The following is a 25,526-nucleotide window of genomic DNA, read 5'->3' as shown; positions in this document are numbered from 1 at the left end:
GAATGCCCCTTGGAATAGCTGTGGAGTTCAGAGTGGTTTAACAAGATGGTTTTTATGCACCTTGGAAGAGAATTGGAGGTTACAGTAGCTTAACAAGACGGTTTTAATGCCCCTTGGATGAGTGGTGGAGGTTACAGTGGAATAGAAAGACAATATCAATGCCCCTACGAAGAGACATCGAGGTAAAAGTAGCTTACAAGACGGTTTTAATGTCCCTTGGAAGAGTGGTGGAGGTTACAGTGGTATAAAAAGACAATATCAATGCCCCGTGGAAGAGACATGGAGGTCACAGTAGCTTAACAAAACAGTTTTAATTCCCCTTGGATGAGTGGTGGAGGTAGCAGTGGAATAAAAATACAATATCAATGTCCCGTGTAAGAGACGTGGAGGTCACAGTAGCTTAACAAGATGGTTTTAATGACCCTTGGAAGAGTGGTGGAGGTCGCTGTGGAATAAAAAGATAATAACAAAACCCCGTGGAAGAGACGTGGAGGTCACAGTAGCTTAAATAAATGGTTTTATTGCTCCTTGGAAGAGATGTGGATTTCATAGTGTTTTAACAAGATGGTTTTAATGCCTCTTGGAAGAGACGTGGAAGTCACAGTAGCTTAACAAGATGGTTTTAATGCCCCTTGGAAGAGTGGTGGAGGTTACAGTGGAATAAAAAGACAATGTCAATGCCCCGTGGAAGAGACGTTGACGTAACTGTAGCTTACCAAGACGGTTTTAATGCCCTTTGGAAGAGTGGTGGAGGTCACAGTGGAATAAAAAGACAATATAAATTTCCCTTGGAAGAGATGTGGAGTGCAGAGTGTTTTAATAAGACGGTTTTAATGCCCCTTGGAGGAGACATGTAGGTCACAGTAGCTTAACAAGACGGTTTTAATGCCCCTTGGAAGAGTGGTGCAGGTCGCAGTGAAATAAAAAGACAATATCAATTCCCATTGGAAGAGTGGTGGAGGTCGCAGTGGAATAAAAGGACAATATTAATGCCCCTTGGAAGAGTGATGGAGGTCGCAGTTGAATAAAAGGACAGTATTAGTGCCCCGTGGAAGAGACATGGAGGTCACATTAGCTTAACAAGATGGTTTTAATGCCCCTTGGAAGAGTGGTGGAGGTCGCTGTGGAATAAAAAGACAATATCAATGCCCCGTGGAAGAGACGTGGATGTCACAGTAGTTTAAATAGACGGTTTTAAAGCCCCTTGGAATAGCTGTGGATTTCAGAGTGGTTTAACAAGATTGTTTTAATGCCCCTTTTAAGAGAGGTGGAGGTCACAGCAGCATAACAAGACGGTTTTAATGCCCCTTGGATGAGTGGTGGAGGTTATAGTGGAATAAAAATACAATATCAATGCCCCTTGGAAGAGACGTCGAGGTCCCAGTAGATTAATTAGAAGGTTTTAATGCCCCTTGGAAGAGTGGTGGAGGCTACAGTGGAATAAATAGACAATATCAATGCCCCTTGGAAGAGACGTGGAGGTCACAGTAGCTTAACAAGGCAGTTTTAATGTCCCTTGGAAGAGTGGTGGAGGTCTCAGTGGAATAAAACGACAATATCAATGCCCCTTGGAAGAGTGGTGGAGGTCACAGTGGAATAAAAAGACAATATCAATGTCTCGTGCATGAAACGTGGAGGTCACAGTGTAATATACGGACAGTATCAATGCCCCGTGGAGAGAAGTGGAGGTCGCTGTAGCTTAACAAGGTGGTTTTAATGCCCCTTGGAAAATTGGTGGAGGTCGCTGTGGAATAAAAAGACAATTAATGCCCCGAGGAAGAGACGTTGAGGTCAGAGTAGATTAAATAGACGGTTTTAATGCCCCTTGTAATAGCTGTGGAGTTCAGAGTGGTTTAACAAGATGGTTTTAATGCCCCTTGGAAGAGACGTGGAGTTCTCAGCAGCCGAACAAGACTGTTTTAATGCCCCTTGGATGAGTGGTGGAGGTCGCAGTGGAATAAAAAGACAATATCAATGCCCCGTGGAAGAGTTGTGGAGGTCGCAGTGCAATAAAAAGACAATATCAATGCCCCGTGGAAGACTCGTGGAGGTCACAGTAGCTTAACAAGATGGTTTTAATGCCCCTTGTAATAGCGGTGGAGGTCGCTGTGGAATAAAAAGACAATATCAATGCCCCTTGGAAGAGTGGTGGAGGTCACAGTGGAATAAAAAGATGATATCAATGCCCCTTGGAAGAGGGGTGGTGGATACAGTTTAATAAAAACTCAAAATCAATGCCCCGTGGAAGAGACATGGAGGTCATAGTAGGTGAACAAGATGGTTTTAATGCACCTTGGAAGAGTGGTGGAGTTCAAAGTGGTAGAAAAACACAATACTAATGCCCCTTGGAAGAGTGAGAGAGATCGCAGTTGAATAATAGGATAGTATCAATGCCCCGTGGAAGAGACGTGAAGGTCACAGCAGCTTAACAAGATGGTTTTAATGCCCCTTGGAAGAGACATGGAGGTCACAGTAGCTTAACAAGATGATTTTAATGCCCCTTGGAAGAGTGGTGGAGGTCGCATTGGAATAAAAAGACAATATCAGCACCGGTTGGAAGAGTTGTGGAGGTCGCAGTGGAATAAAAAGACAATATCAATGGCCCAAGGAAGAGATGTGGAGGTCATAGTATCTTAACAAGATGGTTTTAATGCCCCTAGGCAGAGTGGTGGAGGTCGCAGCGGAATAAAAAGACAATGTCACTGCCCCTTGGAAGAGTGGTGGAGGTCACAGTTTAATAAAAAGACAATATCAATGACCCCTTGGAAGAGTGGTGGAGGTCACAGTGGAATAAAAAGATGATATCAATGCCCCTTGGAAGAGGGGTGGTGGATTCAGTTTAATAAAAACTCAATATCAATGCCCCGTGGAAGAGACATGGAGGTCATAGTAGGTGAACAAGATGGTTTTAATGCACCTTGGAAGAGTGGTGGAGTTCAGAGTGGTTTAATAAGACGGTTTTTATGCCCCTTGGAAGAGACGTCGAGCTCACAGTAGCTGAAGAAGACGGTTTTATTGCCCCTTGGATGAGTGGTGGAGGTTACAGTGGAATAAAAAGACAATATCAATTCCCCGTGGAAGAGATATGGAGGTCACAATAGCTTAACAAGACCGTTTTAATGTCCCTTGGAAGAGTGTTGGAGGTCGCAGTGGAATAAAAAGATAATATCAATGTCCCGTGGAAGTGACGTGGAGGTCACAGTAGCTTAATAAGACGGTTTTAATACCACTTGGAGGAGTGGTGGAGGTCATAGTGGAATAAAAACACAATATTAATGCCCCTTGGTTGAATAATAGAACAGTATCAATGCCCCGTGGAAGAGACGTGAAGGTCACAGCAGCCTAACAAGATGGTTTTAATGTCCCTTGGAGGAGACGTGGAGGTCACAGTAGCTTAACAAGATGGTTTTAACGCCCCTTGGAAGAGTGATGGAGGTCGCATTGGAATAAAAAGACAATATCAACACCGCTTGGAAGAGTTGTGGAGGTCGCAGTGGAATAAAAAGACAATATCAATGTCCCAAAGAAGAGACGTGGAGGTCATAGTAGCTTAACAATATGGTTTTAATGCCCCTAGGCAGAGTGGTGGAGGTCGCAGTGGAATAAAAAGACAATATTAATGCCCCTTGGAAGAGTGGTGGAGTTCACAGTGGAATAAAAAGACAATATCAATGACCCCTTGGAAGAGTGGTGGAGGTCGCAGTGGAATAAAAAGATGATATCAATGCCCCGTGGAAGAGACGTGAAGGTCACAGCAGCTTAACAAGATGGTTTTAATGCCTCTTGGAAGAGTGGTGGAGGTCACTGTGGAATAAAAAGACTATCAAAGCCCCGTGGAAGAGACGTTGAGGTCACAGTAGCTTAAATAGATGGTTTTAATGCCCTTTGGAATAGCTGTGGAGTTCAGAGTGGTTTAACAAGATGGTTTTTATGCACCTTCGAAGAGACGTGGAGGTCACAGTAGCTTAACAAGATGGTTTTAATGTCCCTTGGATGAGTGGTGGAGGTTATGTGGAATAAAAATACAATATCAATGCCCCTTTGAAGAGACGTCGAGGTCACAGTAGCTTACAAGACGGTTTTACTGTCCCTTGGAAGAGTGGTGGAGGTTACAGTGGAATAAAAAGACAATATCAATGCCCCGTGGAAGAGACATGGAGGTGACAGTAGCTTAACAAGATGGCTTTAATGCCCCTTGGAAAAGTGGTTGAGGTTGCAGTGGAATAAAAAGACAATATTAATCCCCCTTGTAAGAGTGGTGAAGGTCGTAGTGGAAATAAAGGACAGTATCAATGCCTCGTGGGAGAGACGTGGAGGTCACAGTAGCTTAACAAGACGGTTTTAATGCCCGTTGGAAGATACGTGGAGGTCACAGTAGCTTAACAAGACGGTTTTAATGCCCGTTGGAAGAGTGGTGGAGGTCAGAGTGGAATAAAAAGACAATATCAATGAACATTGGAAGAGTGGTGGAGGTCGCAGTGGAATAAAAAGACGATATCAATTCCCCGTTGAATAGACTTATAGGTAACAGTAGCTTAACAAGATGGTTTTAATGCCCCTTGGAAGAGAGGTGGAGGTCGCAGTGGCATAAACTGACAATATCAATACCCCGTGGAAGAGACGTGGAGGTCACAGTAGCTTAACAAGTCGGTTTTAATGCCCCTTGGAAGAGTGTTGGAGGTAGCTGTGGAATAAAAGGACAGTATCAATGCCCAAAGGAAGAGACGTGGAGGCCACAGTAGCTTAACAAGACGGTTTAATGCCCCTTGGATGATTGGTGGAGGTCACTGTGGAATAAAAAGACAATATCAAAGCTCCGAGTAAGAGACGTGGAGGTCACAGTAGCTTAAATAGATGGTTTTTAGGAGGAAGCCAATGTGGCTAAATAAGGAAGTCAAGAGGGCAATGAAAAACAAAAAAAGGGCTTTCGGTAAACTTAAACAAGAAGGCAGCGAGGAAGCGCTAATAACTTATAGGGAAAAAAACAAAATCTGTAAGAAACAAATAAGAATAGCAAAAGAGGAGACAGAGAGACTAATTGCCAAAGAAAGTAAAACGAATCCCAAACTGTTCTTTAACTATATAAACAGTAAAAGGATTAAAACTGATGGAGTTGGCCCATTGAAAAATAACCTGGGTAAAATCATAGAGGGCGATGAGGGTAAAGCAAACCTACTCAATAGCTTCTTCTCCACTGTTTTCACAAAAGAAAACAATTTATCGGAGGAAATGCAAAGTAATAAAGTAAACCCTCCGCTAAATATCACCCACCTAACCCAGGAGGAAGTTCAGAAACGCCTAAATAATATCAAAATAGACAAGTCACCAGGCCCAGATGGCATACACCCCCGGGTACTAAAAGAATTAAGTAATGTGATAGACAGACCGCTGTATCTTATATTCAAGCACTCTTTATGGACAGGGACTGCCCCACTAGACTGGCGCCAAGCAAATGTGGTACCAATATTCAAAAAGGGGTCTAAAAGTGACCCTGGGAACTATAGACCAGTCAGCTTAACGTCTGTTGTGGGTAAATTGTTTGAAGGATTTCTTAGAGATGCTATTGTAGAATATCTTAATGATAATAACTGTCTAACTCCATATCAACATGGATTCATGAGAGATCGCTCCTGCCAAACAAACCTGATTGCCTTCTACGAGGAGGTGAGCTCACAGCTGGACCGGGGAGAGTCAGTGGATGTTGTATACCTTGACTTCTCCAAAGCGTTTGATACCGTGCCACACAAAAGGTTGGTATATAAAATGAGAATGCTTGGTCTGGGGGATAATGTGTGTAAGTGGGTAAATAGCTGGCTGAGTAATAGAAAGCAGAGGGTGGTTATCAATGGAGTAAGCTCAGGGTGTGTCAGGGTTACTAGCGGGGTGCCTCAAGGGTCTGTCTTGGGCCCTATATTATTTAATATATTTATTAATGATCTAGTGGAAGGGTTGCATAGTAAAATAGCAATATTTGCAGATGATACTAAACTTTATAAAGTAGTTAACACAGATGAGGATAGGGCACAGCTACAGGAGGATTTAGATAAATTGGGGAGTTGGGCCAAAAAATGGCAAATGGGGTTCAATGCCGATAAATGTAAAGTCATGCACATGGGAAAGAAAAACAGCAGTCACCCATACATATTAAATGGGAAACCGTTGGGGAAATCTGACATGGAGAAGGACCTGGGCGTCTTGGTTAATAGCAAATTAAATTGGAGTGCCCAGTGTCAGGCAGCAGCTGCGAAGGCAAATAGAGTCATGGCATGCATCAGAAGAGGAATAGGGGCATATGATGAGAACATTGTTCTTCCTCTGTATAAAGCGCTGGTAAGGCCGCACTTAGAATATTGTGCACAGTTCTGGGCTCCGGGGCTCAGGAAAGACATATTGGAGCTAGAGAGGGTACAAAGGAGGGCGACTAAGGTAATAAAGGGAATGGAGGGACTAGAATACCCAGAGAGGTTGTCAAAATTAGGCCTATTTACGTTGGAAAAGAGAAGGCTTAGGGGAGACCTCATAAACATGTATAAATACATCAGGGGGCAGTACAGAGATCTCTCCCATGACCTGTTTATACCAAGGATGGTGACAAAGACGAGGGGGCACACTATGCGTCTGGAGGAAAGGAGGTTCCTGCACCAGCATAGAAGGGGATTCTTTACGGTCAGAGCCGTGAGACTCTGGAACTCTCTGGGAGAGGAAGTTGTGATGTCCAACTCACTTAATGAGTTCAAGAGAGGCCTGGACGCCTTTCTTGAGAACAATAAAATTACATCTTATGCTTAGTGATAGTTAATTAATCCAGATTGGTGTCGGGAAGTGAATTTTTTCCTCAATGATGTCAATTGGCCTATACCGCATGTTTTTTTTTGTTTTGTTTTGTTTTTTTTTGCGTTCCCCTGGATCAACGCTGCGGAATAGCTGCAGTGCACAAGAAATAGGCTGAACTGGATGGACGCTTGTCTTTTTTCGGCCTTATAAACTATGTAACTATGTAACTATGTAACTATGTTTTAATGCCCCTTGGAATAGCTGTGGAGATCAGAGTAGTTTAACAAGATGGTTTTTATGCACCTTGGAAGAGAAGTGGAAGTCATAGTAGCTTAACAAGACAGTTTTAATGCCCCTTGGATGAGTGGTGGATGTCGCAGTGGAATAAAAAGACAATGTCAATGCCCCTTGGAAGAGGGGTGGTGGTTACAATGGAATAAAAAGACAATATCAATGCCCCGTGGAAGAGACGTGGAGGTCATAGTAGCTGAACAAGACAGTTTTAATGCCCATTGGATGAGTGTTGGAGGTCGCAGTGGAATAAAAGGACCATATCAATGCCCCTTGTAAGAGGGTGGAGGTCGCAATGGAATAAAAAGACAATATCAATGTCCCATGTAAGAGATGTGCAGGTCACAGTAGCTTAACAAGATGGTTTTAATGCCCCTTGGAAGAGTGGTTGAGGTCGCAGTGGAATAAAAAGACAATATTAATGCCCCTTGGAAGAGTGATGGCGGTCGCAATGGAATAAAGACAATATCAATGCTCCTTGGAAGAGACGTGGAGGTCACAGTAGCTTTAAAAGATGGTTTTAATGCCCCTAGGCAGAGTGGTGGAGGTCGCAGTGGAATGAAAAAACAATATCAATGCCCCTTGGAAGAGTATTGGAGGTCGCAGTGGAATAAAAAGCAATATCAATGACCCCTTGTAAGAGTGGTGGAGGTCGCAGTGGAATAAAAAGACAATATCAATGTCCCATGTAAGAGATGTGCAGGTCACAGTAGCTTAACAAGATGGTTTTAATGCCCCTTGGAAGAGTGGTGGAGGTCGCAGTGGAATAAAAACACAATATGAATGCCCCTTGGAAGAGTGATAGAGGTCGCAGTTGAATAAAAGGGCAGTATCAAAGCCCCGTGGAAGAAACGTGGAGGTCACAGTAGCTTAACAAGATGGTTTTAATGCCCCTTGGAAGAGTGGTGGAGGTCGCTGTGGAATAAAAAGACAATTTCAAAGCACCGTGGGAAAGACGTGGAGGTCACAGTAGCTTAAATAGACGGTTTGAATGCCCCTTTGAATAGCTGTGGAGCTCAGAGAGGTTTAACAAGATGGTTTTTATGCACCTTGGAAGAGAATTGGAGGTCACAGTAGCTTAATAAGACGGTTTTAATGCCCCTTGGATGAGTGGTGGAGGTTACAGTGGAATAAAAAGACAATATCAATGCCCCTACGAAGAGACATCGAGGTCAAAGTAGCTTATAAGACGGTTTTAATGTCCCTTGGAAGAGTGGTGGAGGTTACAGTGTAATAAAAAGACAATATCAATGCCCCGTGGAAGAGACATGGAGGTCACAGTAGCTTAACAAGACAGTTTTAATGCCCCTTGGATGAGTGGTGGAGGTCGCAGTGGAATAAAAATACAATATCAATGTCCCGTGGAAGAGACGTGGAGGTCACAGTAGCTTGACAAGATGGTTTTAATGACCCTTGGAAGAGTGGTGGAGGTCGCTGTGGAATAAAAAGATAATAACAAAACCCCGTGGAAGAGACATGGAGGTCACAGTAGCTTAAATAAATGGTTTTATTGTTCCTTGGAAGAGATGTGGATTTCATAGTGGCTTAACAAGATGGTTTTAATGCCTCTTGGAAGAGACGTGGAAGTCACAGTAGCTTAACAAGATGGTTTTAATGCCCCTTGGAAGAGTGGTGGAGGTTACAGTGAATATAAAGACATTATCAATGCCCCATGGAAGAGACGTTGACGCAACTGTACCTTACCAAGACGGTTTTAATGCCCTTTGGAAGAGTGGTGGAGGTCACAGTGGAATAAAAAGACAATATCAATTCCCATTGGAAGAGTGGTGGAGGTCGCAGTGGAATAAAAGGACAATATTAATGCCCCTTGGAAGAGTGATGGAGGTTGCAGTTGAATAAAAGGACAGTATTAATGCCCCGTGGAAGAGACATGGAGTTAACAGTAGCTTAACAAGACGGTTTTAATGCCCCTTGGATGAGTAGTGGAGGTTTTAGTGGAATAAAAAGAGAAAATCAAAGCCCCGTGGAAGAGACGTGGAGGTCACAGTAGTTTAAATAGACGGTTTTAATGCCCCTTGGAATAGCTGTGGATTTCAGATTGGTTTAACAAGATTGTTTTAATGCCCCTTGGAAGAGACATGGAGGTCACAGCAGCGTAACAAGACGGTTTTAATGCCCCTTGGATGAGTGGTGGAGATTATAGTGGAATAAAAAGACAATATCAATGCCCCTTGGAAGAGACGTCGAGGACCCAGTAGATTAACAAGGAGGTTTTAATACCCCTTGAAAGAGTGGTGGAGGCTACAGTGGAATAAATAGACAATATCAATGACCCTTGGAAGAGACGTGGAGGTCACAGTAGTTTAACAAGGCAGTTTTAATGCCCTTTGGAAGAGTGGTGGAGGTCTCAGTGGAATAAAAAGACAATATCAATGCCCCTTGGAAAAGTGGTGGAGGTCGCAGTGGAATAAAAAGACAATATCAATGCCCCTTGGAAAAGTGGTGGAGGTCGCAGTGGAATAAAAAGACAATATCAATGTCCCGCGCATGAAACGTGGAGGTCACAGTGTAATATACGGACAGTATCAATGCCCTGTGGAAGAGAAGTGGAGGTCACTGTAGCTTAACAAGATGGTTTTAATGCCCCTTGGAAAATTGGTGGAGGTCGCTGTGGAATAAAAAGACATTATCAATGCCCCGAGGAAGAGACGTTGAGGTCACAGTAGCTTAAATAGACGGTTTTAATGCCCCTTGGAATAGCTGTGGAGTTCAGAGTGGTTAAACAAGATGGTTTTAATGCCCCTTGGAAGAGACGTGGAGTTCTCAGCAGCTTAACAATACGGTTTTAATGCCCCTTGGATGAGTGGTGGAGGTCGCAGTGGAATAAAAAGACAATATCAATGCCCCGTGGAAGAGGGGTGGTGGTTACAGTGCAATAAAAAGACAATATCAATGCCCCGTGGAAGACTCGTGGAGGTCACAGTAGCTTAACAAGACGGTTTTAATGCCCCTTGGAATAGCGGTGGTGGTCGCTGTGGAATAAAAAGACAATATTGAAGCTCCGTGGAAGAGACGGGGAGGTCACAGCAGCTTAAATAATTGGTTTTATTGCGGCTTGGAAGAGCTGTGGAGTTCCTATTGGTATAACAAGATGGTTTTAATGCCCCTTGGAAGAGACGTGGAGGTCACAGTAGCTTAACAAGATGGTTTTAATGCCTCTTGGAAGAGTGGTGGAGGTCGCATTGGAATAAAAAGACAATATCAACACTGCTTGGAAGAGTTGTGGAGGTCGCAGTGGAATAAATAGACAATATCAATGTCCCGAGGAAGAGACGTGGAGGTCATAGTAGCTTAACAAGATGGTTTTAATGCCCCTAGGCAGAGTGGTGGAGGTCGCAGTGGAATAAAAAGATGATATCAATGCCCCTTGGAAGAGGGGTGGTGGATACAGTGGAATAAAAACTCAATATTAATGCCCCGTGGAAGAGATATGGAGGTCATAGTAGGTAAACAAGATGGTTTTAATGCACCTTGGAAGAGTGGTGGAGTTCAGAGTGGTTTAAAAAGACGGTTTTTATGCCCCTTGGAAGAGACGTCGAGCTCACAGTAGCTGAAGAAGACGGTTTTATTGCCCCTTGGATGAGTGGTGGAGGTTACAGTGGAATAAAAAGACTATCAAAGCCCCGTGGAAGAGATGTGGAGGTCACAGCAGCTTAACAAGATGGTTTTGATGCCCCTTTGAAGGGTGGTGGAGGTCGCTGTGGAATAAAAAGACTATCAAAGCCCCGTGGAAGAGATGTGGAGGTCACAGTAACTTAAATAGACGGTTTTAATGCCCATTGGAATAGCTGTGGAGTTCAGAGTGGTTTAACAAGATGGTTTTTATGCACCTTGGAAGAGACGTGGAGGTCACAGTAGCTTAAAAAGATGATTTTAATGCCCCTTGGATGAGTGGTGGAGGTTTTGTGGAATAAAAATACAATATCAATGCCCCTTTGAAGAGACGTCGAGGTCACAGTAGCTTACAAGACGGTTTTAATGTCCCTTGGAAGAGTGGTGGAGGTTACAGTGGAATAAAAAGACAATATCAATGCCCCGTGGAAGAGACATGGACGTCACAGTAGCTTAACAAGATGGCTTTAATGCCCCTAGGAAGAGTGGTGGAGGTCGCAGTGGAATAAAAAGACAATATTGGTGCCCCTTGGAAGAGTGATGAAGGTCGCAGTGGAAGAAAAGGACAGTATCAATGCCCCGTGGGAGAGACGTGGAGATCACAGTAGCTTAGCAAGACGGTTTTAATGCCCGTTGGAAGATACGTGGAGGTCACAGTAGCTTAACAAGACGGTTTTAATGCCCGTTGGATGAGTGGTGGAGGTCAGAGTGGAATAAAAAGACAATATCAATGAACATTGGAAGAGACGTGGAGGTCACAGTAGAATAAAAAGATGATATCAATTCCCCGTTGAAGAGACGTGGAGGTCACAGTAGCTTAACAAGATGGTTTTAATGCCCCTTGGAAGAGTGGTGGAGGTCGCAGTGGCATAAACTGACAATATCAATACCCCGTGGAAGAGACGTGGAGGTCACAATAGCTTAACAAGTCGGTTTTAATGCCCCTTGGAAGAGTGTTGGAGGTAGGTGTGGAATAAAAGGACAGTATCAATGCCCCATGGAAGAGACGTGGAGGTCACAGTAGATTAACAAGATGCTTTTAATGCCCCTTGGAAGAGCTGTGGATTTCAGAGTGGTTTATTAAGATGGTTTTAATGCCCTTGGAAGAGACTTGTAGGTGACAGTAGCTTAACAAGATGGTTTTAATGCGACTTGGAAGAGTGGTGGAGGTCGCAGTGGAATAAAAAAACAATATCAATGCCCCGTGGAAGAGACGTGGAGGTCACAGTATCTTAAAAAGACGATTTTAATGCCCCATGGAAGAGGGTTGGAGGTCGCAGTGGAATAAAAAGACAATATCAATGCCCCGTGGAAGAGACGTGGAGGTCACAGTATCTTAAATTGATGGTTTTAATGCCCCTTGGAAGATCTGTGGAGTTCAGAGTGCATTATCAAGATGGTTTTAATGTGCCTTGGAAGAGAAGTGTAGGTCACCGTAGCTTAACAAGACGGTTTTATTGCCCCTTAGAAGAGTGCTGGAGGTCGCAGTGGAATAAAAAGAAAATATCATTGCCTCTTGGAAGAAACTTGTAGGTCACAGCTGCTTAACAAGATGGTTTTAATTCCCCTTGGAAGAGTGGTGGATGTCACAGTGGAATTAAAAGACAATATCAATGCCCCATCGTAGAGACGTGGTTGTCACTGCAGCTCAACAAGACGGTTTTACTGCCCCTTGGAAGAGTGGTGGACGTCGCAGTGGAATAAGAAGACAATATCAATGCCCCTTGGAAGAGTGGTGGAGGTCTCAGTGGAATAAAAAGACAATATAAATGCCCCGTGGAAAAGGCGTGGAGGTCATAGTAGCTGCACAAGATGGTTTTAATGCCCCTTGGAAGAGCTGTGGAGTTCAGAGTGGTTTAACAAGATGGTTTTAATGCCCCTTGGAAGAGACGAGTTCACAGTAGCTTAACAAGACGGATTTAATGCCCCTTGGAAGAGTGGTGGATGTTACAGTGGAATAAAAAGACAATATCAATGCACAGTGGAAGAGACATGGAGGTCAAAGTAGGTTAACAAGCCGGTTTTAATGCCTCTTGGAAGCGTGGTAGAGGACGCAGTGGAATAAAAAGGCAATATCAGTGCCCCTTGGAAGAGTGTTGGAGGTCGCAGTGGAATAAAAAGACAATATCAATGTCCCTTGGAAGAGACTTGGAGGTAACAGTAGCTTAATAAGATGGTTTTAATGCTCCTTGGAAAAGTGGTGGAGGTCGCAGTGCAATAACAATACAATATCAATGCCCCTTGGAAGAGTGATGGAGGTCGCAGTGGAATAAAAAAACAATATCAATGCCCCCTGGAAGAGACATGGAGGTCATAGTAGCTTTACAGAATGGTTTTAATGAACCTTGGAAGAGTGATGGAGTTCAGAGTGGTTTAATAAGATGATTTTAATGCCCCTTGGAAGAGACGTCGAGGTCACAGTAGCTTAACAAGACGGTTTTAATGCCCCTTGGTTGAGTGGTGGAGGTCGCAGTGCAATAAAAAGACAATATTAATGCTCCTTGGAAGAGTGATAGAGGTCGCAGTGGAATAAAAGGACAGTATCAATGCCCCTTGGAAGAAACATGGAGTTCACAGAAGCTTAACAAGAGGGATTTAATGCCCCTTGGAAGAGGTGTGGAGTTCAGAATAGTCTAACAAGTCTGTTTTGATGGCCCTTGAATGAGATGTGAAGGTCACTGTAGCTTAACAAGACTGCTTCAATGCCCCTTGGAAGAGGTGTGGAGTGAAAAGTGGTTTAACAAGACGGTTTTAATGCCCCCTGGATGAGAAGTGGAGGTCACAGTAGCTTAACAAGACGGTTTTAATGAACCTTGAAAAAGTGGTGGAGGTTACAGTGGAATAAAAAGACAATATCAATGCCCCATGGTAGAGACTTGGAATTCACATTAGCTTAACAAGACGTTTTTAATGCCCCTTGGAAGAGTGGTGGAGGTCGCAGAGGAATAAAAAGACAATATCAATGCCCCTTGGAAGAATAGTGGAGTTCGCAGTGGAATAAAAAGACAATATCAATGACCCGTGGAAGAGACGTGGTGGTCACAGTAGCTTAACAAGACTCTTTTATTTCCCCTTGGAAGAGTGGTGGAGGTCGCAGTGGCATAATAAGACATTATTAGACAAGATTGGTGGAGGTTACAGTGGAATAAAAAGACAATATCAGTGCCCCATGGAAGAGACGTGGAGGTCACAGTAGCTAAACAAGACGGTTTTAATGCCCCTTGGAAGAGTGGTGGAGGACGCAGTGGAATAAAAAGACAATATCAATGCCCCTTGGAAGACTGGTGGAGGTCGCAGTGGAAAAAAAAGGCAACATCAATGTCCCGTGGAAGAGACGTGTTGGTCACAGTAGCTCAACAAGACAGTTTTAACCCCCTTTGGAAGAGTGGTGGAGGTTACAGTGGAATAAAAAGACAATATCAATACCCTTTGCAAGTGATGTGGGGATCACAGTAGCTTAACAAGACGGTTTTAGTGCCCCTTGGAAGAGTGGTGGAGGTCGCAGTGGAATAAAAAGACAAAATAATGCCCCTTGGAAGAGTGATGAAGGTCGCAGTGGAAGAAAAGGACCGTATCAATGCCCCGTGGGAGAGAAGTGGAGGTCACAGTAGCTTAACAAGACTGTTTTAATGCCCATTGAAAGAGTGGTGGAGGTCGGAGTGGAATAAAAAGACAATATCAATGAACATTGGAAGAGTGGTGGAGGTCGCAGTGGAATAAAGAGATGATATAATTTCCCCGTTGAAGATACGTGGAGGTCAAAGTAGCTTAACAAGTCGGTTTTAATGCCCCTTGGAAGAGTGTTGGAGGTAGCTGTGGAATAAAAAGACAATACCAATGTCCCGTGGAAGAGTGGTGGAGGTCGCAGTGGAATATAAAGACAATATCAATGCCCCATGGAAGAGTGGTGGAGGACGCAGTGGAATAAAAAGACAATATCAATGCCCCGGGGAGAAGACGTGAAGGTCACAGTAGCTTTACAAGACGGTTTTAATGACCCTTGGAAGAGTGGTGGAGGTTGCTGTGATATAAAAAAGGCAATATCAATGCCCCGTGGAAGAGACGTGGAGGTCACAGTAGCTTAACAAGACACTTCTAATGCCCCATGGATGAGTGGTGGAGGTCGCAGTGGAATAAAAAGACATTATCAATGCCCCTTGGGAGAGACGTCGAGGTCACAGTAGCTTAACAAGATGGTTTTAATGCCCCTTGGTTGAGTGGTGGAGGTTACAAGGGAATAAAAAGACAATATCAATGCCCCGTGATAGAGACGTGGAGGTCACAGTAGCTTAATAAGATGGTTTTAATGCCCCTTGGAAGAGTGGTGGAGGTCGCAGTGCAATAAAAAGACAATATTAATGCCCCTTGGAAGAAACGTGGAGTTCACAGAAGCTTAACAAGAGGGATTTAATGCCCCTTGGAAGAGGTGTGGAGTTCAGAGTAGTCTAACAAGTCTGTTTTGATGGCCCTTGGATGATATGTGAAGGTCACAGTAGCTTAACAAGACTGCTTCAATGCCCCTTGGAAGAGGTGTGGAGTGCAAAGTGGTTTAACAAGACGGTCTTAATGCCCCCTGGATGAGAAGTGGAGGTCACAGTAGCTTAACAAGACAGTTTTAATGAACCTTGAAAAAGTGGTGGAGGTTACAGTGGAATAAAAAGACAATATCAATGCCCCGTGGTAGAGACTTGGAATTCACATTAGCTAAACAAGACGTTTTTAATGCCCCTTGGAAGAGTGGTGGAGGTCGCAGAGGAATAAAATGACAATATCAATGCCCCTTGGAAGAATAGTGAAGTTCGCAGTGGAATAAAAAGACAATATCAATGACCCGTGGAAGAGACGTGGTGGTCACAATAGCTTAACAAGACTCTTATTTCCCCTTGTAAGAGTGGTTGAGGTCGCAGTGGCATAATAAGACATTATCAATGCCCCGTGGAAGAGATGTGGAGGTCTCAGGAGCTTAACAAGACGGTTTTAATGCCCCTTGGAAGAGCTGTGGAATGAAGAGTGGTTTAATAAAACGGTTTTATTGCCCCTTGGAAGAGACGTGGGGGTCACAGTAGCTTAACAAGACTGTTTTAATGCCCTTTGGAAGAGCTGTGGAGTACAGAGTGGTTTAACAAGACGGTTCAAATGCACGTGGAAGAGACGTGGAAGTCAAATTAGCTTAACAAGACAGTTTTAATGCCCCTTGGAAGAGTGGTGGAGGTCGCAGTGGAATAAAAAGACAATATCAATGCCACTTGGAAGACTGGTGGAGGTCGCAGTGGAATAAAAAGACAATAAAAATGCCCCGTGGAAAAGGAATGGAGGTCATAGTAGCTGCACAAGACGGTTTTAATGCCCCTTGGAAAAGCTGTGGAGTTCAGAGTGGTTTAACAAGACGGGATTAATGCCCCTTGGAAGAAGCGTGAAGGTCACATTGGCTTAACAAAACGGCTTTAATGACCCTTGGAAGATTGGTGGAGGTTACAGTGGAATAAAAAGACAATATCAGTGCCCCGTGGAAGAGACGTGGAGGTCACAGTAGCTAAACAAGACGGTTTTAATGCCCCTTGGAAGAGTGGTGGAGGTCGCAGTGGAATAAAAAGACAATATCAATGCCCCTTGGAAGACTGGTGGAGGTCGCAGTGGAATAAAAAGGCAACATCAATGTCCCGTGGAAGAGACGTGGTGGTCACAGTAGCTCAAAAAGACAGTTTTAATCCCCTTTAGAAGAGTGGTGGAGGTTACAGTGGAATAAAAAGACAATATCAATGCCCTGTGGAAGTGACGTGGGGATCACAGTAGCTTAACAAGATGGTTTTAGTGCCCCTTGGAAGAGTGGTGGAGGTCGCAGTGGAAAAAATAGACAATATCAATGCTCCGTGGAATATACGTGGAGGTCACAGTAGCTTAACAAGATGGTTTTAATGCCCCTTGGAAGAGCTGTGGAATGAAGAGTGGTTTAATAAAACGGTTTTATTGCCCCTTGGAAGAGACGTATGGGTCACAGTAGCTTAACAAGACTGTTTTAATGCCCTTTGGAAGAGCTGTGGAGTACAGAGTGGTTTAACAAGACGGTTCAAATGCACGTGGAAAAGACGTGGAGGTCAAATTAGATTAACAAGACAGTTTTAATGCCCCTTGGAAGAGTGGTGGAGGTCGCAGTGGAATAAAAAGACAATATCAATGCCACTTGGAAGACTGGTGGAGGTCGCAGTGGAATAAAAAGACAATAAAAATGCCCCGTGGAAAAGGAATGGAGGTCATAGTAGCTGCACAAGACGGTTTTAATGCCCCTTGGAAAAGCTGTGGAGTTCAGAGTGGTTTAACAAGACGGGATTAATGCCCCTTGGAAGAGGCGTGAAGGTCACATTGGCTTAACAAAACGGCTTTAATGACCCTTGGAAGATTGGTGGAGGTTACAGTGGAATAAAAAGACAATATCAGTGCCCCGTGGAAGAGACGTGGAGGTCACAGTAGCTAAACAAGACGGTTTTAATGCCCCTTGGAAGAGTGGTGGAGGTCGCAGTGGAATAAAAAGACAATATCAATGCCCCTTGGAAGACTGGTGGAGGTCGCAGTGGAATAAAAAGGCAACATCAATGTCCCGTGGAAGAGACGTGGTGGTCACAGTAGCTCAAAAAGACAGTTTTAATCCCCTTTAGAAGAGTGGTGGAGGTTACAGTGGAATAAAAAGACAATATCAATGCCCTGTGAAAGTGACGTGGGGATCACAGTAGCTTAACAAGATGGTTTTAGTGCCCCTTGGAAGAGTGGTGGAGGTCGCAGTGGAAAAAATAGACAATATCAATGCTCCGTGGAATATACGTGGAGGTCACAGTAGCTTAACAAGATGGTTTTAATGCCCCTTGGAAGAGTGCTGGAGGTCGCAGTGGAATAAAAAAACAATATCAATGCCCCGTGGTAGAGTGGTGGAGGTCGCAGTTGCTTAACAAGACGGTTTTAATGCCCCTTGAAAGAGAGGTGGAGGTCACAGTAGGTTAACAAGACGGTTTTAATGCCCCTTGGAAGAGCTGTGGAGTTCAGAGTGGTTTAACAAGATGGTTTTAATGCCTCGTGGAAGAGATGTGGAGGTCACAGTAGCTTATGAAGCTGGTTTTCATGCCCCTTAGAAGAGTGGTGTAGGTTACAGTGGAATAAAAAGAAAATATCAATGCCCCGTGGAAGAGACGTGGAGGTCACAGTAGCTAAACAAGACTGTTTTAATGCCCCTTGGAAGAGTGGTGGAGGTCGCAGTGGAATAAAAAGACAATATCAATGCCCCTTGGAAGACTGGTGGAGGTCGCAGTGGAAAAAAAAGGCTACATCAATGTCCCGTGGAAGAGACGTGTTGGTCACAGTAGCTCTACAAGACAGTTTTAATCCCCTTTGGAAGAGTGGTGGAGGTTACAGTGGAATAAAAAGACAATATCAATATCCTTTGCAAGTGATGTGGGGATCACAGTAGCTTAACAAGACGGTTTTAGTGCCCCTTGGAAGAGTGGTGGAGGTCGCAGTGGAATAAAAAGACAATATTAATGCCCCTTGGAAGAGTGATGAAGGTTGCAGTGGAAGAAAAGGACCGTATCAATGCCCCGTGGGAGAGAAGTGGAGGTCACAGTAGCTTAACAAGACGGTTTTAATGCCCATTGAAAGAGTGGTAAAGGTCGGAGTGGAATAAAAAGACAATATCAATGAACATTGGAAGAGTGGTGGAGGTCGCAGTGGAATAAAGAGATGATATAATTTCCCCGTTGAAGATACGTGGAGGTCAAAGTAGCTTAACAAGTCGGTTTTAATGCCCCTTGGAAGAGTGTTGGAGGTAGCTGTGGAATAAAAAGACAATACCAATGCCCCGTGGAAGAGTGGTGGAGGTCGCAGTGGAATATAAAGACAATATCAATGCCCCATGGAAGAGTGGTGGAGGACGCAGTGGAATAAAAAGACAATATCAATGCCCCGGGGAGAAGACGTGAAGGTCACAGTAGCTTTACAAGACGGTTTTAATGACCCTTGGAAGAGTGGTGGAGGTTGCTGTGATATAAAAAAGACAATATCAATGCCCCGTGGAAGAGACCTGGAGGTCACAGTAGCTTAACAAGACACTTCTAATGCCCTATGGATGAGTGGTGGAGGTCGCAGTGGAATAAAAAGACATTATCAATGCCCCTTGGGAGAGACGTCGAGGTCACAGTAGCTTAACAAGACGGTTTTAATGCCCCTTGGTTGAGTGGTGGAGGTTACAAGGGAATAAAAAGACAATATCAATGCCCCGTGATAGAGACGTGGAGGTCACAGTAGCTTAATAAGATGGTTTTAATGCCCCTTGGAAGAGTGGTGGAGGTCGCAGTGCAATAAAAAGACAATATTAATGCCCCTTGGAAGAAACGTGGAGTTCACAGAAGCTTAACAAGAGGGATTTAATGCCCCTTGGAAGAGATGTGAAGTTCAGAGTAGTCTAACAAGTCTGTTTTGATGGCCCTTGGATGATATGTGAAGGTCACAGTAGCTTAACAAGACTGCTTCAATGCCCCTTGGAAGAGGTGTGGAGTGCAAAGTGGTTTAACAAGACGGTCTTAATGCCCCCTGGATGAGAAGTGGAGGTCACAGTAGCTTAACAAGACAGTTTTAATGAACCTTGAAAAAGTGGTGGAGGTCGCAGAGGAATAAAATGACAATATCAATGCCCCTTGGAAGAATAGTGGAGTTTGCAGTGGAATAAAAAGACAATATCAATGACCCGTGGAAGAGACGTGGTGGTTACAATAGCTTAACAAGACTCTTATTTCCCCTTGGAAGAGTGATTGAGGTCGCAGTGGCATAATAAGACATTATCAATGCCCCGTGGAAGAGATGTGGAGGTTTCAGGAGCTTAACAAGATAATTTTAATGCCCCTTGGAAGAGCTGTGGAATGAAGAGTGGTTTAATAAAACGGTTTTATTGCCCCTTGGAAGAGACGTGGGGGTCACAGTAGCTTAACAAGACTGTTTTAATGCCCTTTGGAAGAGCTGTGGAGTACAGAGTGGTTTAACAAGACGGTTCAAATGCACGTGGAAGAGACATGGAGGTCAAATTAGCTTAACAAGACAGTTTTAATGCCCCTTGGAAGAGTGGTGGAGGTCGCAGTGGAATAAAAAGACAATATCAATGCCACTTGGAAGACTGGTGGAGGTCGCAGTGGAATAAAAAGACAATAAAAATGCCCCGTGGAAAAGGAATGGAGGTCATAGTAGCTGCACAAGACGGTTTTAATGCCCCTTGGAAAAGCTGAGGAGTTCAGAGTGGTTTAACAAGACGGGATTAATGCCCCTTGGAAGAGGCGTGAAGGTCACATTGGCTTAACAAAACGGCTTTAATGACCCTTGGAAGATTGGTGGAGATTACAGTGGAGTAAAAAGACAATATCAGTGCCCCGTGGAAGAGACGTGGAGGTCACAGTAGCTAAACAAGACGGTTTTAATGCCCCTTGGAAGAGTGGTGGAGGTCGCAGTGGAATAAAAAGACAATATCAATGCCCCTTGGAAGACTGGTGGAGGTCGCAGTGGAATAAAAAGGCAACATCAATGTCCCGTGGAAGAGACGTGGTGGTCACAGTAGCTCAAAAAGACAGTTTTAATCTCCTTTGGAAGAGTGGTGGAGGTTACAGTGGAATAAAAAGACAATATCAATGCCCTGTGGAAGTGACGTGGGGATCACAGTAGCTTAACAAGACGGTTTTAGTGCCCCTTGGAAGAGTGGTGGAGGTCGCAGTGGAAAAAATAGACAATATCAATGCTCCGTGGAATATACGTGGAGGTCACAGTAGCTTAACATGATGGTTTTAATGCCCCTTGGAAGAGTGCTGGAGGTCGCAGTGGAATAAAAAAACAATATCAATGCCCCGTGGTAGAGTGGTGGAGGTCGCAGTTGCTTAACAAGACGGTTTTAATGCCCCTTGAAAGAGAGGTGGAGGTCACAGTAGGTTAACAAGACAGTTTTAATGCCCCTTGGAAGAGCTGTGGAGTTCAGAGTGGTTTAACAAGATGGTTTTAATGCCTCGTGGAAGAGATGTGGAGGTCACAGTAGCTTATGAAGCCGCTTTTCATGCCCCTTAGAAGAGTGGTGTAGGTTACAGTGGAATAAAAAGAAAATATCAATGCCCCTTGGAAGAGTGGTGGAGGTCGCAGTTGCTTAACAAGACGGTTTTCATGCCCCTTAGAAGAGTGGTGGAGGTTGCAGTGGAATAAATAGACTACATCAATGTCCCTTGGAAGAGTGGTGGAGGTCGCAGTGGAATAAAAAGACAATATCAATGCCCCGTGGAAGAGACGTGGAGGTCACAGCAGCTTTACTAGACGGTTTTAATGCCCCTTGGGAGAGTGGTGGAGATCACAATGAAATAAAAAGACGATACCAATTCCCCGTGGAATAGACGTGGAGGTCACAGTTGCTTAAGAAGACGGTTTTAATGCCCCTTGGAAAAGCTGTGGAGTTCAGAGTGGTTTAACAAGACGGGATTAATGCCCCTTGGAAGAGGCGTTAAGGTCACAGTGGCTTAAAAAAACGGTTTTAATGCCCCTTGGAAGATTGGTGGAGGTTACAGTGGAATAAAAATACAATATCAATGCCCCATGGAAGAGGCTTGGAGATTACAGTAGCTTAACAAGACGGTTTTAATGCCCCTTCGAAGAGTGGTGGAGGTCGCAGTGGAATAAAAAGACAATATCAATGCCCCTTGATAGACTGGTGGAGGTCGCAGTGGAATAAAAAGGCAATTTCAATGCCCGGTGGAATAGACGTGGGGGTCACAGTAGCTTAACAAAACGGTTTTAGTGACCCTTGGGAGAGTGGTGGAGGTCGCTTTGGAAAAAACAGACAATATCAATAGCAGGTGGAAGAGACGTGGAGGTCACAGTAGCTTAACAAGTTTGTTTTATTGCCCCTTGGAAGAGTGGTGGAGGTCGCAGTGGAATAAAACATTATCAATCCCCCATGGAAAATACGTGGAGGTCACAGTAGCTTAACAAGACGGTTTTAATGCCCCTTGGAAGAGAGGAGTTCGCAGTGGAATAAAAAGACAATATCAATGACCAGTGGAAGAGACGTGGAGGTCACAGTAGCTTAACAAGATGGTTTTAATGCCCCTTGGAAGAGCTATGGAGTTCAGAGTAGTTTATCAAGATGGTTTTAATGCCCCTTGGAAGAGAAGTGTAGGTCACAGTAGCTTAACAAGACGTTTTTAATGCCCCTTGGAAGAATGGTGAAGGTTACAGTGGAATAAGAAGAAAATATCAATGCCCCATGGAAGAGACGTGGAGTTCACAGTAGCTTAAAAAGACGGTTTTAATGCCCTTTGGAAGAGTGGTGAAGGTCGCAGTGGAATAAAAAGACAATATCAATGCCCCTTGAAAGAGAAGTGGAGGTCACAGTAGCTTAACTAGACTGTTTTAATGCCCCTTGATAGAGCTGTGGAGTGCAGAGTGGTTTAACAAGACGGTTTTAATTCCCCTTGGATGAGACATGGAGTTCACTGCAGCTTAACAAGACGTTTTTAATGGCCCTTGGAAGAGTGGTGGAGGTTGCAGTGGAATAAAAATACAATATCAATGCCCCTTGGAAGAGAGGTGGAGGTCACTGTAGCTTTACAAGACAGTTTTAATGCTCCTTGGAAGAACTTTGGAGTTCATAGTGGTTTAACAAGACGGTTTTAATGCTCCTTGGAAGAGACGTGGAGGTCATAGTAGCTCAACTAGACAGTTTACTGCCCCTTGGAATAGTGGTGCAGGTCACAGTGGATTAAAAAGACAGTATTAATGCCCTTGGAAGAGTGGTGGAGGTCACAGTAGAATAAAAAGACAATATCAATGCCCCGTGAAAGAGACTTGGAGGTAACAGTAGCTTAAAAAGACGGTTTTAATGCCCCTTGGAAGAGCTGTGGAGTTCAGAGTGGTTTAACAAGACGGTTTTAATGTCCTTTCGATGAGATATAGAGGACAAAGTAGCTTAACAAGACGGTTTTAATGCCCCTTGGAAGAGCTTTGCAGTTCACAGTGGTTTAACATTACGGTTTAATTGTCACTTGGAAAAGACGTGAAGGTCACAGTAGCTTGACAAGATGGTTATAATGCCCCTTAGAAGAGTGGTGGAGGTCACAGTGGAATAAAAAGACAATATCAATGCCCCGTGGAAGGGATGTGGAAGTCACAGTAGCTTAACAAGACGTTTTTAATGCCCCTTGGAAGAGTGGTGGAGGTCGCAGTAGAATAAAAAGACAATATCAATGCTCCGTGGAAGAGACTTGGAGGTAACAGCAGCTTAACAAGATGGTTTTAGTGCCTATTGGAAGAGCTGTGGAGTTCAGAGTGGTTTAACAAGACGGTTTTAATGCCCCTTGGAAGAGACGTGGAGGTCATAGTAGCTCAACTAGACAGTTTACTGCCCCTTGGAAGAGTGGTGCAGGTCACAGTGGATTAAAAAGACAGTATCAATGCCCTTGGAAGAGTAGTGGAGGTCGCAGTAGAATAAAAAGACAATATCAATGCCCCGTGAAAGAGACTTGGAGGTAACAGTAGCATAAAAAGACGGCTTTAATGCCCCTTGGAAGAGCTGTGGAGTTCAGAGTGTTTTAACAAGATGGCTTTAATGCTCCTTGGAAGAAACGTGGAGGTCACAGCAGCTTAACAAGACGGTTTTAATGCCCCGTGGAAGAGTGGTGTAGGTTACAGTGGAATAAAAAGACAATATCAATGCCCCGTTGAAGAGACGTGGAGGTCACAGTAGCTTAACAAGACGGTTTTAGTGCCCCTTGGAAGAGTGCTGGAGGTTACAGCGGTATAAAAAGACAATATCAATGTCCCGAGGAAGAAACGTGGAGGTCACAGTAGCTTAAGAAGATGGTTTTAATGCCCCTTGGAAGATTGGTGGAGGTCGCAGTGGAATAAAAAGACAATGTCAATGTCCCTTGCAAGTGTGGTGGAGGTCGCTGTGGAATAAAAAGACAATATCAATGCTCCGTGGAACAGAAATGGAAATCACAGTATCTTAACAAGACGGTTTTAATGCCCCTTGGAAGAGTGCTGGAGGTCGCAGTGGAATAAAAAGACAATATCAATGCCCCTTGGAAGAGTGGTGGAGATGACAGTGGAATAAAAAGACTATATCAATGCGCCTTGGAAGAATGATGGAGGTCGCAGTGGAATAAAACGACAATATGAATGCCCCTTCGAAGACACTTGGAGGTCAAAGTAGCTTAACAAGACATTTTTATTGCCCCTGGAAGAGAGGTGGAGGTCGCTGTGGAATAAAAAGACAATATCAATGCCCTGTGGAAGAGACCTGGATGCCACAGTAGCTTAACAAGATGGTTTAATGTCCCTTGGAAGAGTGGTGGAAGTCACAGTGGAATAAAAAAGCCATATCAATGCGCCGTGGAAGACAATTGGTCACAGTAGCTTAGCAAGACAGTTTTAATGCCCCTTGGAAGTGACGTGGAGGTCACAGTAGCTTAACAATATGGTTTTAATGCCACTTGGAAGACTGGTGGAGGTCGCAGTGGAATAAAAAGACAATATCAATGCCCATTGGAAGAGCTGTGGAGTTCAGAGTGGTTTAACAAGATGGTTTTAATGACCCTTGGAAGAGATGTGGAGGTCACGGTAGCTTAATAAGACGGTTTTAATGCTCCTTCGAAGAGTGGTGGAGGTTAGAGTGGAATAAAAAGACAATATTAATGCCCCGTGGAAGTGACGTGGAGATCACAGTAGCTTAACAAGATGGTTTTAGTGCCCCTTGGAAGAGTGGTTCAGGTCACAGTGGAATAAAAAGACAATATCAATGCCCCTTGGAAGAGTGGTGGAGGTCGCAGTGGAATAAAATTACAATATCAATGCCCCTTGGAAGAGTGGTGTAGGTCACAGTGCAATAAAAAGACAATATCAATGTCCTGTGGATAAGACGTGGAGTTCAGAGTAGCTTAACAAGACAGTTTTTATGCCCCTTGGAATAGTGGTGGAGGTCGCAGTGGAATAAAAAAACAATATCAATGGCCCGTGAAAGAGATGTGGAGGTCACAGTAGCTTAATAAGACGGTCTTAATGCCACTTGGAAGAGTGGTGGAGGTCGCAGTGGAATCAAAAAACAATATCTTTGCCCCTTGGCATAGTGGTGGAGGTCGCAGTGGAATAAAAAGACAATAACAATGCCCCTGGAAGAGACTTGGAGGTCACAGTAGCTTAACAAGATGGTTTTAATGCCCCTTGGAATAGTGGTGGAGGTCGCAGTGGAATAAAAAGACAATATCAATGGCCCATGAAAGAGATGTGGAGGTCACAGTAGCTTAACAAGACGGTCTTAATGACACTTGGAAGAGTGGTGGAGGTCGCAGTGGAATAAAAAAACAATATATATGCCCCTTGGCATAGTGGTGGAGCTCACAGTGGAATAAAAGGACAATAACAATGCCCCTTGAAGAGACGTGGAGGTCACAGTAGCTTAACAAGACGGTTTTAATGCCCCTTGGTAGAGTGGTGGAGGTCGTAGTGGAATAAAAAGACAATATAAATTTCCCCTGTCGAAGAGACGTGTAGGTCACAGTAGCCTAACAAGATGTTTTATTGCACTTTGGAAGAGTAGTGCAGCTCGCAGTGGAATAAAAAGACAATATTAATGCCCCGTGGAAGAGACTTGGAGATCACAGTAGCTTAACAAGATGGTTTAAATGCCCCTTAGAAAAGCTGTGGAGTTCAGAGTGGTTTAACGAGACGGTTTTCATGACCCTTGGAAGAGACGTGGAGGTCACAGTAGCTTAACAAGACAGTTTTAATGCCCTTTGGAAAAGGGGTGGAGTTTCCCTTGGAATAAC

This window comes from Phyllobates terribilis, unplaced genomic scaffold (assembly GCF_046119375.1).
Source record: "Phyllobates terribilis strain yellow unplaced genomic scaffold, ASM4611937v1 Scaffold_15__1_contigs__length_34870131, whole genome shotgun sequence".
Lineage (NCBI taxonomy): Eukaryota > Metazoa > Chordata > Amphibia > Anura > Dendrobatidae > Phyllobates > Phyllobates terribilis.
The sequence above is the reverse complement of the archived record's forward strand: the minus strand, read 5'-3'. Positions refer to the sequence as shown.